The sequence below is a fragment of the Ochlerotatus camptorhynchus genome, unplaced genomic scaffold (assembly GCF_037179485.1).
Source record: "Ochlerotatus camptorhynchus isolate MF236.1 unplaced genomic scaffold, CSIRO-AGI_Acam_v1.1 ptg000084l, whole genome shotgun sequence".
NCBI lineage: Eukaryota > Metazoa > Arthropoda > Insecta > Diptera > Culicidae > Ochlerotatus > Ochlerotatus camptorhynchus.
In genome coordinates this window covers 1,222,790-1,238,776 of record NW_027040574.1, presented here as the reverse complement: position 1 = coordinate 1,238,776, position 15,987 = coordinate 1,222,790, and the positions used below count along the sequence as shown (strand labels likewise).

The following is a 15,987-nucleotide window of genomic DNA, read 5'->3' as shown; positions in this document are numbered from 1 at the left end:
CCATCCGACTGTGCCTTGCGATAATACCCGTTTCTATTGGTCGTCGGTTTCTGATAATAATAACAACATTACCGATGCACCACACAATAACACACATACGTCGAATGCTGCAGAAACAGTGCTGGAAGGAAGAACCTGACGCAGCGCGATTAACCCTACCAAAAGCTGCACAAAGAAACGACCTTTGTGCCAGGCTTAAGATATTCAATCTAATCACCACCAACGGTCGACAACGACATTTAAAAAACAACCCTGGGCGTATGTGTGGGCACTTGATTGCAGTAGTCGCCACACGGACAATGAGACCGACTCAAAATTGAGTTGAATTCACCGCAATTTTGTCAACAGTGGATTTATGAGTAAAATTTGTCTAGCTTTTGCGGGAAGACTCATCGAATATGAGGAAAATTGAGCTTACTAATAAACTGCCTCTCTCGATTTTCTTCACATCCAAGAAGTTGTTCCTGGAAAATCTCGGAAAAATTTACTCACTTTGTGAGTCGAATTCAACTCATTTATGAGTCACTCTCATCGTCCGTGCAACCGTGCCTTTGTTCCTGGATCCCGACCAGAACAACCAACACGGGTATACTTACATATAGATTGTAAAATTTACGATAGTCAGCACGATAAATCATCTCTCCTCGTGTCGTCGTCGTTGTCGTCGTCCGACCGTGTGGAGCCCGGGTTGCAGCAGATCCAGCCAGTTGCAAAAAAAAAAAAAATGGTGCAAATGACTGCTGCGCTCGGTAATGGGCTCTAGCAACCACCGCATGACCATGACGGCGGCGCCTATCTTAGTAAATGGCCTCTACGATTAGCCGAAACGCCATCGGATCATCCTGAAGAGCGCCCCGTCACTGTGAACTGAGTCATGGTCAAAGCCAACGGTTGCTACTAGAAATTACCCAGCAGTCAGCAGCCAGCAACAGCACGGTTAAGTGGTAGTATGTCGAAGTCGTGATTCAGGGAAAAATACAAGCACCTAGCCAACACTGGCGCAGAAGTCGAGCAAAAGAGCAAACAAAATACACATTCACGCGCAGTTACGGTTGCAAACAGTTCAGTGCGGCGGGGTTATTGCGCAGGCAGTTCTGTGTATTTTTTTTTATGCGAATCCAAATTTGCCCAGAGAGCTTTTTGCGTTTGGCCGCCGGTTTTGTGTGCCTATCTTGAAATTCGAAGAAGAGTGATTTTGCAGATTGAAAATTGTTCGTTTTCTCTTTCGCGATTTTTCATTTGCTCCGCACACCACATCAGGAGGGGCCTTTGGGAGGTGACGACCGTCATCGTCGGCGTTGTACGTTGTTTTTTTTTGTGTGTGTGAGTGCTGATTTTTTACGATTATGTTATTTTCTAATATGATCGTCATCATCGTCGTTTCGCATTTATTATCACGTTAGCTTTTGCATGCACGTATTTACTGGGGCCGTTGGCAAGGCACAAACACCAAATCGCCCCACGACGACGACGACGACGAGAGATGATGCGATTCGCATCATGCATAACAAATTTCGTAGTCGATGATTTCTTGCTGCTAATCAACGAGGTTACCACACTATTCGGAGATAATGATGAGGAGTATGACAAAGCTAGTTTATGATAGATCATCGGAAAATGATCCGTCATTTAGGATCGGCTGTTCGGCTGTAAATATCAGGTCACGGCTGTTGGTGCACTCAGTGGGAGGTATTCGCACTATCTTGGCGAGGGGGTAATTTTGAACAATCAAGAAGTTTGATTAACCGTGAACTTTATAAACTTCAAGGTCCCAAAAGCCATGCGAACAACATCAATCAACTATTCTTATTGAACCCGCAAAAATGGGAAAAATTCTAATTTGAGTGACAACCCTAATTAACTGGTACCATATACTAACGATATCATAAATGGTTCGAAGAATAGGTGGTTAGGCACTTCTTATGATTATTTTTTACCGCTCTAGTTTGCCATACCCTAATCCTCAACAATACCAAACAACTTACAATGAGTCTTCAGGGTGCCATTTGAGACTCTTTTGCGATTACGGACATACCTGATTACTGAACTGAACTGCAGGGCTGGTAGCGCTGATGCGATATAATAGTAGTAACTTTAGTGACTAAAATTACGGAAATAGTGACCAAATAGTGACTTTTGAATTATAAATAAGTAACCAATAGTTACATTTATATGATGACTCAGAAACTCAAATAAGGTTTAATATTGAAATAAACTGTTTTTGTCATGAAACTTAAAATGACATTTCATGAATTCCTCTAATTATTTCGAAACTCTCAACGGAATCTCCTATTAAGAGCATTTGAAGTGCAATTTCCGGATTTTCCCAAAGATTTTTTTTTAAATGTTACTGTTAAATAGGGTAAATAGATCATTACAACAATATTTCATAAAAAAAAATCAGAATGATCTCAATAAATTTTTTAGAACTATTCCACTCCTCTTTGCTTCTAAAACAAGCTTAACAAAAATAATATTGCATTCTGGAAATTCTTTGCAGAACAATAGACAACATTTTTGGAAATAGATTATTTTCGTAGTTGGTGATGCTGAACGTGGACATTTTAATAAAGTATAGAGTTGATAGTTCCGTTGTAATACGGCAGTTTAAAAATTGTATATAGAAAGTAAAAAAGCGAGCTTAAAACAATTTTTAAGAAGGTACAAATCAGGTAGAGCATCCCTTTTACCAAACTCATCCGTTGATGAGGGATAGTGAGGGGTGTTTCACTCCGCCACACTGGCAAAAGGGATGATCGCCGATTTGCTTATGTACCTCCGATGTGCGGAAACAGTTCTATTAATTGTTTCACACTCAAATCGCCATCTGGCGTAAGCATCTACCTGATTCGTAACTTCCTAAAAAATGTCCTTTGCTCGCTTTCTACTTCTACTTTCTATATACAATTTTCACACTACCGTTCTCAATTCTATACTTTCATCTCCTCATCTATCACTTTAAGTCTGATATTTGACGTTAAGCATCTCCAACTATTTAAATCGCTAACTTCATGCATAAATTAATAAATCATAATTAGTTAAAGTAGATTATATTTGATTTTTTAATTATATTCTTATATTCTTCCAGGATTTCCATGAAGGTTCTTCCCATAAATCCATTTTAAATTTACTTGAATTCCCTTTAGAATTTCCATGACATCAGAAATATCATAAATCTCTGCTTAGAATAATCTTGAACTTCTCCCCTGAATTATATTGAAAATTCAATTCGTATTCTCTTCAGAATTCCCATGGTATTTTCTCAGAATTCTCAAAACAAAAATCCACCTCAGAATACCCTTAAAACTCTTCGAAGAATTCCTTTGAGAATGAACCCTCAAAAGCCGATTCCATTGGAATTCTTCTCGGAATTTATTTCGAACTCTTAGAGTTCTCTTGGAAGTATCCTCAGAAATCATCCCAGAATTCTTTTATAACTTCCTTAGTGCCAAGTACTCAATTTAAAAATGTTGTTGATATTTTGCCATTTCACTCTATTTTCGTTGTGAAAAAGTGACTTTAGTGACTATTTTTAGGGAAATAGTGACTTTAGTGACTTTTTGGTTTGAAAAGTGACTTTTTAGTGACTGACTTCAAAATAGTGACCTGCACCAGCCGTGGAAGTGATATAAATGATACTTGTTGATATTAGGAAAATTTTTCTAAAATTTGAGGGAGCTAATGAAAAGAAACAGGGTTGAAGCTGGGAGAACTTCTGAGAGCTTCAACGAGCTGACGAACTACAGTTCAACTCGAAAATCATATAAGTTCTACTAGTTATTTTGTTTATCTGTCAACATAAACAGGCCTATAGACCTGAGTACTGCGGACTCACTCAAGGTGCTTGTCACTTGGGAGCCAGTGTTAACTGTCAAGCGGGAGCCAAACATTCAGAAGCAGCAAATGCAGTTACTGTTCTTATCTACCGTCAAGCATTGTAATCTCATAAAAATGTTCTATACTTTTTCATAACACATTCTTATTTTTAAGCTAAAAGATAAAAACCAACAGGCTTAGTGATGAAAGTTTAAAAACCAGCATATTTTTTATGAGGCAGCTGAGTTTTCAATTACAGTAAAACATACTTTGGCGAAACATGTATGTAAACAAACTTTGATACAGTCATGGGGGCTCGAGCACTCCTGGCTCAGAGCTCTTAGCGGGAATCAACTGAGAAAGAGCAAATCAATTTTAAACTTGAGAAAATTTTCAAGCAGTTTTCCATTAGCTTGCAAAATAAAATTGCTCGACTCCGCAGTACCCAGCTATAGACGTGCTGGGGAAATATGGGAAAGTGAAACGAGCCATCCGGGAGAAATTCCCAGCGGAGTTGAGCCTCGACATGTACACAGGTGTGCGAGGTGTATGTATGGCCGTGAAATAGGAGCTTCCCTCCTCGCTTAATTTCCTCAATTAGAAGGGGAATCAGGGTGTCGATTCAATAAAGAAAACAAAATTCCCTGATTTTCCAGCAATTTTCCTGGACATTTTTTCATGAAATAACACATGGACCTCTAATCCAGTACAATTTCGAATTGAATGAAGCGTTTGATTAATTTTAAACGTGGTAAACACCAAGTATGCAGTTCAAGCAGTAACCGGGATGCTACTATTATTGAAAGCTACGTGTAAAGGAAACCAGTGTTGGCAAAATCAGAAATCAATTGATATTTTTCCTCTCTCATGCGCTCATTATTGGAACAAAATATCATGCTTGATATTGATTTTACAAGTTCCTTTGATATTGAGAGACTATTCACAACGTGCAAAAATCAAGCTGAGAAATGACTCGACACAAAAATAATTCCGTTGCACATCGTTTTCTTAGAAAGAGAAAGTATAGTTTGCTATCTCTTTTTACTCTTCACCGATGGCAGACACGAAGTGACTGCTGCCAGCCGTTATGGAAGTTTCGGTTGCATTCAGGTGTAAATAAAAAAATCATGAAACTCAATCTCACCACAGTTTGTTGAGATTTGCAGCTGGTGAGTTTTGTTAGCTTGATATTTCGAGCTGCGATATCACAGATTGCAAAATCAACCGCAGTTGTTTGCTTGTTGAATTTTGTCTACGAAAATCAAGCGTGATCTTGGGCGTTGGTGAGATTTGATTTTTTGATATTTTCCCAACACTGCAGAGAATGCTACAATGCATAAACAATATGGTGTTTCAATTTGATGTCTGTGTTTGGAAAACAATCACAAAATCAAATTTTGATTGCCTTTATTTTTGCACACGCCTCCCATCATGAGTAGTTCGCTATCAAGTAGCGACACTCTCCCTTTGCGTAGTTTTCCAATGTCAATCCTTCAAAGCAAAGGGCAATTAACGAGTTATTAACGAAAGATTAAGAGAATCGATCAAAATCACTTGCACCTCTGCTTCCAAGTTTGGTTATAAGATTACAACTCTGGAGAGCATTTTGTGTGGTCGTTGGGGGCGGCGTGTGGTTCTGAATATGGACAAACAGGCATAGATAAATTCTATTCCAACACCTGTTGTCAAAGTTGGTGATGATTTAACCTCCGAAACCGTACAGGGTGCGTCTGTCGCTTCAAAGCGTAAACGACATCCATGACCGCATTCACATCCACATCACGGATCACATTTTCCAGGAATACCTTCAGCACACCTCGTGTTTTCTCGTAGATCATACCGGAGATACGTTTGACACCACCACGGCGAACCAGACGACGGATGGCGGTTATCACGAAGAACCTTGCGATGACGCTTGGCGCCTTCTTTACCAAAACCTTTTCCTCCTTTGCCACAACCAGTCATTGTTGCTTGTAAGGTAGAAGAGTGCACTACCTAACCTGCCACCACCGAAGCGAAAATGAGTTGAGGGTAGACAACAGTGCGCTTTTATATCTTTTCAGGGTAAAACAGAATGATGTGCATCGAGTGGTACTCGATTATGACGACTGGGTTTGGGAAGCACGTTTATTTCATAAAAATAGTGACTACATTACCACTTTTTCAACAGTTTGTTGTTGAAAATCATCATTCGGAAGCATATCTATTGATGCGTAGACATATTTCTGATCGATTGGTGATAAAGTCATTGAAATTGGTCCAGGGACAGCTGAGTTATTAATGTTCAAAATCTTTCATAATTTTGTTACATGTTCCATTTGCGGTTGTCACAAAGTGTACCCCCATATAGAAATCAACATGGACTTAAAAAGTTACCAAACCTAAGGTTGATTTCAAAGAACAGCTCGTGGGCATTTTTGTGAATCGGTCAAATGACCCATTGGTATGAAAATAGATGACCACAAATGACAATTTTGCATCTTCAGATCAACATTTTAAATCGAGCCTTAATTTTTAGAATTTTCGGATCTTTCGGGGAAAAACATTGTCGGAACTGGAGAACAGCGAAATACATTCGAAAATAGCTAGAAAATACCAACATTTAAAAAATCTACGGCCCATACAAATTTTAAAAATAGTGTAAATAGCGAAATTTTAAAGTAGCATTTTTTTTTTCAAATAGTTCCAGATGTTCCGGACAACATTTCCAATGGTAACCGATTGGACAAGGTAACAGTTTTATGAAGATAAGCTTAACATTTTTATACTGCCTCTTTTCAAAATTAAGGCTCGATTTAAAATGGTAATCTGAAGATGCAAAATGGCATTTTTAATCATGAGGAACCGTTTCTGAAAATTTTCAGCCAAATCAAAAATACAAATAAATAATGGATTTGCGAATTTGTCTGGAATCGCTCAGTAACAGAAATCATGAACAACTCATGAAAGAAATAATGGATTTTTTATTTGAATATGAATTATCCCTATCCATTCTGCCTAATGTCGTGTACCCATTTTCTTCATACCTTTAACGAGAAAAACACGACCCCCCCGCTAGGAAGATTAATCTGGGTTCCATCCTCACACATCACACACTGGAGCGAACGATGGATGGAAAGCAATCCCGTCATCCAATCCAAACCAAACCACGACCAATACTGGAGCTGAGTGCAGACGATAAAGGAAAATTGTGCAGTCAGTCAGTTGTCTTGTGCGCGCCTGACCCCGCACAAGGAAAAACTAAGTTTTCCTTTGTCCATCCAGGAACCAAACCAGCATCGTACGTTGGTGTGACCTGCTGCCGACCTCGAACCGGTTCGACCAAGAAGAACAAGGAAGCAAAACTACTCTTCTGTCGGGTAACGGGTAGAGGTGTCATGGCCAAATAAAGCTCACTCCCACACCGCACACACTTCTTGGAATGGGTTATGCTATGGGGGGGTTTCCTTCGTCTTTGTGTTCGCGTTGTTCGAAAAGCGGAAAATCTCTTCCCCATCTTTAAATTTCGTCACGTGACAGTTGGCTGTGTTTTCATCTTAAACAACTTTCTCCCGAGTACAAAACAAGTAAATAATGCACCTGCAGGCGGCTAGCTGGTAGCAACAACAACTGCGACGACGATGACATCTCAAACAGCCCTGAAGCACATTTAACGGCAAAACAAACGGATCATTAGTCGTCGTAATTTTAGTCCGCCGTGATGATAGTAATCTTCGCGAGGGTGCGACAAAAATCAGCATGAAGAAAACCAAGCGATTTGATCGACCTTGTGGCGGACACTGTTCGAACCTCGACTATCACGCTACACTATCGAACTATCTCATTGTGGGTACGTAATATAAATTTCCGATGCGAAGTTTGTAAGAAACGTCGTCGTCGTCGTCGTCGTCATGTGTGGTGTGACGCCGAAAAGCTGAAATAAGCAATAAACATCGAACGGACGACGGCGGAGCCAGTCAGTTGAGAAGAGTGTGACGCGAGGGGTAATTGCTATAATAACCGTGTACACGTGCGGCCCCGTCTTGATTGGCGGGTTTAGCGTGAGTAGCCCCTCTCTGATAAGAATGACAGCGGCAGGGCTGTGAGTGAAACATAAACATGTGGAAATGTTACTCTTTTGCCTGCTGTGTGTGGCAATCGGGAAACCTTGAATTGGAGATGTTTAGTCTGCTGAATGATTACGTGGATAACGTTGACTAACTGGGGTGCACGTAACGAGCGAACGGAAGGGAGAAATAGAATTAGATTTAATTAATGACCAGTCATGTCTGTTCTGATGTCCCTGCTAGGGATGATTAAGCTTAAAGTTGATGTCTGCGCTAGGGAAGGTTTCCAAAAGTAACAATTTACAAACAGGAAGTGCTGCTGAGTTGCCAAACAATTGCACCTGAACTGTACTACAGGTATGAACAGTTGCTTTGCAGTTGAGCTAATCTAAATCGAATTTCTGTTGCGACTGTAAGCGTAAATAACGTGTAAAATACACCAATTCATTCAAACCGTGTTATCATGCTTAGTGTACTGACTGGACATTAGTTTGCTTACTGGTCGGAAATTGATTGCAACAGAGTTTTCAGGGTGTTATCGGTTGACTACGTTGCGAAACCTCACATCGATGAATAATAACATGTTTTTACTAAGCTTAAAACTCACTTACCGCAGCAATGTGTACTGATCAGATAATCCAATGATTATTTCGTCAAAATCTGCAATGGAGAAAAAAGAAGAAAATGTGGCATAAGTAGGATTGCAGGAATTATCAGAGTTTAAGTCACGCAAAATTCAGCACCAATTCTCCCCTCCGTTACGCTTTTCCTTCACTTAAGCTTTGAATGTCATTCTTGCCGCTAATGTACTATTATAATCGAAGAAAACAAAAAATGAAATTGTTGCTACTAGGGATTTGAACATATTATGATGGATCATTTCAATTGAGTTGATAATGAAGATAGGCATTATATATTTTTGTATGGGTAACACAATTAACCGCAACAATATGGCAATTACGGTAGTTTGGAAGAAAATTTCTTATGAATTTTGAGGAAAATGTAAGGGAATTCAAGAGATGATTCCAACGAGAAGAATTAAAGGGCAAATCTCCAAATTATTGCTGGGAATAATTCCAAATCAGTTCTGATTAGAATTCAAGGACACATGTCATACTACCTTCGGAGTAGGGTTGCAAGAAAAATCAATGTGGATTGTATGGAGAATTTTTGGTGAACTTTAAGGAGAATTTCAAAGCACTTCTGAGGAGAATAATTCATTCACTTAATTTAATTATTAAAGGTTATTCTGAGGCGTATTCGAATGACAGGCCAAATGGTATTCGAAGGATATTGCAGTTCAGATCAATCCAATTTAAATTTTGAGAAAACTCCAAGAGAATTCTGAGCATAATTCCAAAGGAATTATATTCTACAAATAGTTTAAAGAAAAAAAAATCAAAGGAATTTCGAGGAATATTCGAAGGAAATTCCGTGGAGAATTTCAAGGACAACATAAAGGATTTTTTTTAAAGAAAAGTATGAAGGAGCATTTCAGAATTTCCTCAGTATTCTCATGGTGGCCAGCAAAACCCGGTTAGCAATTTCCCGTTTTTTTCTTGGAATTTTGGTAATTTTCCACATTAAACAGAACGCGATTGTGCCAAATGAAGCATTGCTTTAAATTGGTTAAGTTAGGTTTTCTTTATTAGGGAGGCCGCCTATATTAAATTAGTAAGACAGCAGAAGTTTTCGTAGATCTTGTATTTGTTCTGCGTTCGAAGTCTTCCAAATTTATCAGTTTTCGCTCAGAACTCTACGCAGGATATCTTTAGAAAATTCTCTAGAATTTACATTAGAATCATATCGCTACACGGACTTTTTTCTCATAAATCTTCATAAATCATTTTAAATTCGCTCTGGTCTCTTCAAAAGGTCTTTATTGCGTTTTTCCTGGACTGTGAGAAATTGTCTGCAGAAGACTTAAAAAAAAATCACGGAATTTATCCTAAGATTCTCTTTGAACTGTTTATGATTCATTCGTTCGATAATTCTACATTTTTTTTTAATTCGCTGCAATTCTCTTAAAATTTCCATGCAATTCAACTCAGAATTATCTTGGAGTTCCTCTTTACAATCACCTGGAATTCTTATTTGAATACTCTAGAAAATTCTCAAGATACCCTTGGAACTATCCTCAGAATTCCGATAAAACTAATCTAAAAATTCCTTTGGAATTATAGCCTAACAATTCTAAACTTTTCCTCAGAAATCACTTGCAATTATCTTTCTAATTTCCTCAGAATTCAATACCGTCAAATTTTTTTGGATTTCTCATAAGATATCTTTTAACACTCTTCTCAGAACTTATTAAGAATATGAATTATGTAATTATGGACCAGTAATCCTCTTTACAATCGTCACCTAAACAGTGTACTTTGAGCTCACCTTATTGACGTGGTGCTCTGATTAGAACTCTTTAAGAGTTCTTCTTATTACTCCTTTTGAGTTTTTCTCAGACATACCTTGCTGTTAATTCTAGAATAAATTCTAAAATTTCTTTAAAATTCATTTGGAATTGTCATCAAAATTCTCTATTTAGTTCTTCAAAGTGATTGCTCCCGGAAAATCTAGTCCAATCCAAAGGTCTTGACAAGACCCAGAATCTTTTTTTTTTCAAAAAGAGGCTTAGTATATTTTTTTCCGGTGTATCATCGAAATTCACGGGCTTTTCCGGGTATTTCGAATTTCCGACGTTTTCCCGGTTCACTGGTCACCCTGCATTCTACATTTTCCCGAAATTTTCAGGATAATAATTTCAGAACGTCACCTCTAAATCTCAATACAAAGAAGATGCTAGAAAAATCGCACGCTAGCAAATAAATCTACAAAACAAACAGGAAATTTTCAAAACTGTCATCAATCTTCTTTCTATATTTACAAAAAAAAAATCTTCCTTGCATCTTAGATAGATCGACCCTTTCGGGTGAATCTGGGGTGAATTCCAAGAGATTTCTGAAAAGAATTTTGTTATTCTAAAAATTGTACCAAGGGGAACCTGAATATTTTAAAGGAATTGAGGGAATATTAAGTGAAATTTAAGATAATTCTAGTGAAAATTATCAGCAGCTCAAAGAGAATTGAATGTGACCTACCGAGATTTCATAAAGTCTTTCTTTAATCTAATCTAACACCAACACAGCTAGTTCTTGAAAGCATCCTGGAAAATGGTGCATATATCTCCTTAATTTTTCCTCTATATTTGATGTATATTTCTCACTCGATCAAACCTGCTGTGTGGCATTTAAGGGGCAAGATGATTCAGAAAACATCGGGCCATGTTTCCGAATCCAATAACTGAATGAAACGTGGACACTACTGAGATTTCATAGAGTGTTATTAAGGGAATCGCAAGAATATACTAGAGGATCCTTGAAAAACAAACCTCTGGGACATCCTAAGGAAATTGTATTAAATCTAGAGAATTTTGCTTTTGATGATTAAGATTTTATTTCTTTGAAGAGTCTTCAAACATTTTTTTTAATTCCAAAATATTAATCCCAATCCTGGATCTTGAAATTTGATCTCTGTCTGGAATCTTTGAACTTTTTCAATGTCCGTAGTGCAGAATATTTTCAAGGGGCCGAATTCTCGAATATCCACGATTATCGTCTTGCATACTGCTTCTTAATCCTAGGAATGTTTATAACTTGTCATGGTTCATGAACATTTCTTCAAGCACGGAATGTTAAGCCCATTTTCTTTGGATCTTGAAAAACCTATAAAGCTGATACCGGCCTACTTGCCCAAACGCCAAATATTTGGAATTTGTTGGCCAATTTTGTCGAAACATCAGTATTCTTCGAAATATATCTTCGGACTCCACTATGGTCGAATACGCAAAATTTCACGACAAAAATCGATATCTGAAAAACTATGCCTCTAGAGCGTTTGACATCTTGGAAAGAGTTTGTCTACAAGAAAAGATCTTCCTTTTGACGCAGATGGTGACTAGAAAGAGTGGTTCTCTGTTTTAAGAATTAAAATGTATAACTTTTTTTAAAAGATTAAATGAATACTTGCTTCTAGAACGTTATAGCCCAAGTAACAATTTTGGTTTTATGAGGGTTCTGCAGACCATGATTTAGACTTGTAGCATGCTTTAAAACCTCGATAAAACATGCAATGTTACTTGGGATAGTTGAATTTCTAGCAACTGTTCCCAAGAAATCAAAATTCTATCAGATCAACATATGATTCTATGAACAAATTTTCAAAATTTAGTTAGGGTGGATCTGAAAAAAAAAAAGATATTTTGTTCTAACATTTTTATTTCGATTTCATTTTGAGAACTATCTTCAAATGACTTCAAGGACATATGAAGACGCATATATTGAAGATTGTTGAGAATTGGTAGATGTTCTTTTACGAAAGTTGTGACGTTTTTTTTTGTGTATTATACAAAACAAATGTTTTATTAATATACTTGTTTTATGAGTTTTAATTTTTTGGAGTATGCGATGGCCAGGAAATTGACAATTTGAATTTTAAATTTTCCGGGAAACCCAACGCCAAATATTTCCATTTATTTTTTCTCAAATGTTAACTCTACCTGTGGGCAAAATTTCATAAAATTTGAGAGGCCCTTGGACCTATTTTGGCCAATTGTAAAGAAAATCGTCAAAGAATTACAAACCTGAACTTGGTACAAATGAGAGCTAGGATAAATTGTTGCAAATCTCGGAAATGGTCTTCAAAGGGAATTTTGAAATGTATCTCAGTCAATTTACATTGTTCGAAGGGCACTAGGCAGAACGGGAATTCGGAGCCTCCTTTATTGAATTAACCCTACGGCAAACTTGACTACATGATTACAATCCTGGAACTACGCCCATCACCCACTGTAAATCTCTTAAATGTTGATTAATGAATCAATCAAAGAGAAATTCTGAGGAGAGCTACAAGGGAATATGGATTATAATTTCATGGGAATCAAAAAAAAAAATAGTAGCAACATTTCAATCTAGTTCGAAGGTAGTTTCAAGATAATTTCTAATAAAATTCATGGGAATTTAAAGAGTTTCCGGGAGGGTTTGGCAGGAAATTTTGAACATTTAAAAAAAACTACAAGGGACAGCCCTATGGGGTTGTACGCAATGATGACGTAGGACTACGTTGCCTTATATAATAAATGTTATTTGTTAACTGCAGCAGGAGCTTGTGTTTTGTGTAGGAATAGCAAATTTAGTGGGGTTCTCTCTGTTGAAAATACTCTTTTGTATGGCTATAATTGCCACGAAAAGAACCTTTTGATATGAATTTTAGTTGGGACATGTTCAGAAATTTAACTCTTTTGGAAAATCTTGGTGGCCCTGAAAAGGGCCGCTGGTAGTACAGGCCTTTGGAAGATGATGATAACGTATACACACTTAATTCAGATCACCGAAGTCGGTAGGAATTTACCGGGTTTTTGAACAGCAGAACAACTCGGTAACATTTTCAAATGACCGTTACACGTGAGAAATCAAGAAAATTCATAAATTTTATTTTTCATCAATAAATGGGGTAAACTGAACAACTTCTGTACAAATTCGGGATGATTTTTTTAATAATTGGATTTTTCACTGATTTTTAAACTTTTACCGAACAGTTCTGTAGTTCAAAATTTACCGAATGATGGAGGCCTGGATTAGTGTGTAGGCAGCTTAATCAGCAAATCGGACCGCAATAGTTTCTTGTTGAAAATCGGCAGTCTTTTGGTGCACAGGTAAAAAGGGAGGTTACGTCAAAATTGGATTCCTTAGCAACAAAATTAAGGAATGATACCGATAATGACCATGCATCAAAACCCTAGTCTTAACCACTTCAAACTAGGAAACAACGAATAGAAGGATTAGGAATCACATAGATGACGACTAACTAACTAATTTTTTCCTTGTTTCAAGATCATCCTCGGTAGACAAAGCCGAGTCTGGTCACTATCAACAAGGCATAAAAAGTAACAAGGACTAAGATGTGTTCCTTGGATTACTGAAAAATCCTGTTCCCCTAGTTTGAAGTAGTCAGGACTAGGAATCGGTGGCAGATCTTACATCCCGTAACGTACCACGAAAAGGTGATCTACCCACATTACGGGGCTATTTGGAAGTTAGTAAATTCAAACATTAAACAAAATTCAACATTCCTTGCACGGAAATTCAAGATACAGGATAAACCAAACTTATTGAGGTCTAGGTCTTTGATTGGTCCAATAAAATGTCCGGCTATTTCTCGGTTCGGTGGCCTTCCTGCATTCCCTAAGAAATCTTTCAAAATGTTCTTTAAATTATCTACAAAATACCATGGAAATACCGTCAGTGATTCATTTGAATTCTCCTTAAAATTTTAATTCAATTTATTAGAATTCATTTAAAACTATTTTTAGATTAATTTTCCCTTCGAAACACAGGAGTCCTCCCAATTTTTTTTTAATTATCTTCAGAATTCAAGTCAGATTCCACTCATAATTTCCTTTGGATTTGTCTTTGAAATTCGTTACCGCATGAAGTTCTTCTCAGAAATAGCGTGTAATTCTACTTACATTTACCTTGGATTCCTTTAAACAATTCAGCTGAAGTTTTCATAAAACACCTCATGGAATTCTTATCAGAATTACCAGAGATTTCTTTTAAGAATTCTAGAAAATACTTTCTAGAATTCCTAGAGTCATAAAACCTTTACATAACCGTATTCACATCACAATTCCCTTTAAAATTATGCATCTAAGTTCAGCCAAGTCCTTGAAGATTTTCCAGGGAACAAAATCCTGATTTATTGTTTTCAAAAATAGATTCGTCATAACTTTCTGGATCTCATTTGTTTTCCAAACTTAAGATTCCATTTCGCTTCAATAGCGGAATCTATGGTAAAAAGTGGGGCATCACCATCAGATCGACTAGTTAGTTAACGCACGGTATTATAAAGCTGAAATATTCTCGACTTTCCTGGTCAAAAGAGTGTCATTATGCTTGGCAAACAATATATCAATTTATAGTTCATGTGTTGGCATAGAAAAGATCTCAATTATTAACTGTGGAAGTGCAAATGTGAGGGTCTCGCTTAGCTCAGTCGGTAAAGGCGCAGCTACAAAGCGATTCCCAGTCCGGTCTAGGATTTTTTTCGAGTTGGAAAAGTTCTCAACTTCCCTGGACACAGAGTATGATTGTACTTGCTACACAATTATACTAATGCAAAACTCTAAATTAATAACTGTGGAAGTGCGGGGTGTCGACTCAAAGTCGAAAAAAAATTCCCAGTTTCGGTTTTCAGAAAAATTCCAGTCCACAAACCTCCGTTATTTTAACCTAAGAAGCTACAACGTGATGTGCTTTATTATACCGTAGTGCAAATTAAGGTTAGTTTAAAATCAGCAGCAGGGTAAGTTTTTGAAAATACAACCGAACTTGATACTAATACAATTTTTAGAGAACATATGACCGACTACCTACGAAGGATGTGAATAGGCCTAGGGCTATAAATACATATTATTAAATAATAATCAATAACTACTGCTCACAACTAGGCTCACTACTCATTACTAAGTAATAATAGAAATATTTAATCAATGTCACCAAGCTCTCAATTTGTGTTCATAATTTCACAGCCAAATACAAATCAACCCGTAGACAATCCTTTCTCTTAACATATAAATTGTTGTATAATAACAGAGCAGTGATTATTCTTGCTTTGGCAACCGAACCTGAGGATGCACTGCTCATAAATAAGTCAGTAAGTTTTCGTACTCTCTGGAACTCCATATGGCAACCGCAGTCATGGCAAAATAATTTAAGTTTTATTATCATTAACATTTTATTCTCTCAGTGAGTTCACATTACAACAAGAAATTACAAGTTAAATATGTGTTTATGTTCGGATTACTTTTTACAATTTTCTCCTGCAAACTCTCAGCTTCTTTTTGAGCATCTTTCAATAACTTTCTTCGCTTATTCTCGAAATGTTCGCTTCTGCTTCTCTCTGGCGTTTCAACAATTTCGCTTTGTCGGAATCGAGAGCTTCTTTCATACGACGATCCTTGTCTACATAGAAAGCGAATGCGAATTTCGAACTCGCTGAATAAGTTCATTCTGTAGATTTGAAGACATACTTCAAATCGCCGCGTACATCGTACGGGTTAGGCAAAAGGTGT

General features: G+C 37.2%; 1 protein-coding gene across 1 annotated transcript in view; it reads right to left on the bottom strand.

Annotated features, from left to right (window-relative positions):
* The window catches only part of drn (doctor no), a 137,960-nt gene that overhangs the window by 83,679 nt on the left and 38,294 nt on the right, over positions 1-15,987 (bottom strand). Inside the window, exon 3 of the mRNA XM_065218243.1 lies at positions 8,474-8,522. The gene's annotated coding sequence lies outside the window, so the exon portion shown is untranslated. The remainder of the gene's footprint in view (positions 1-8,473; positions 8,523-15,987) is intronic.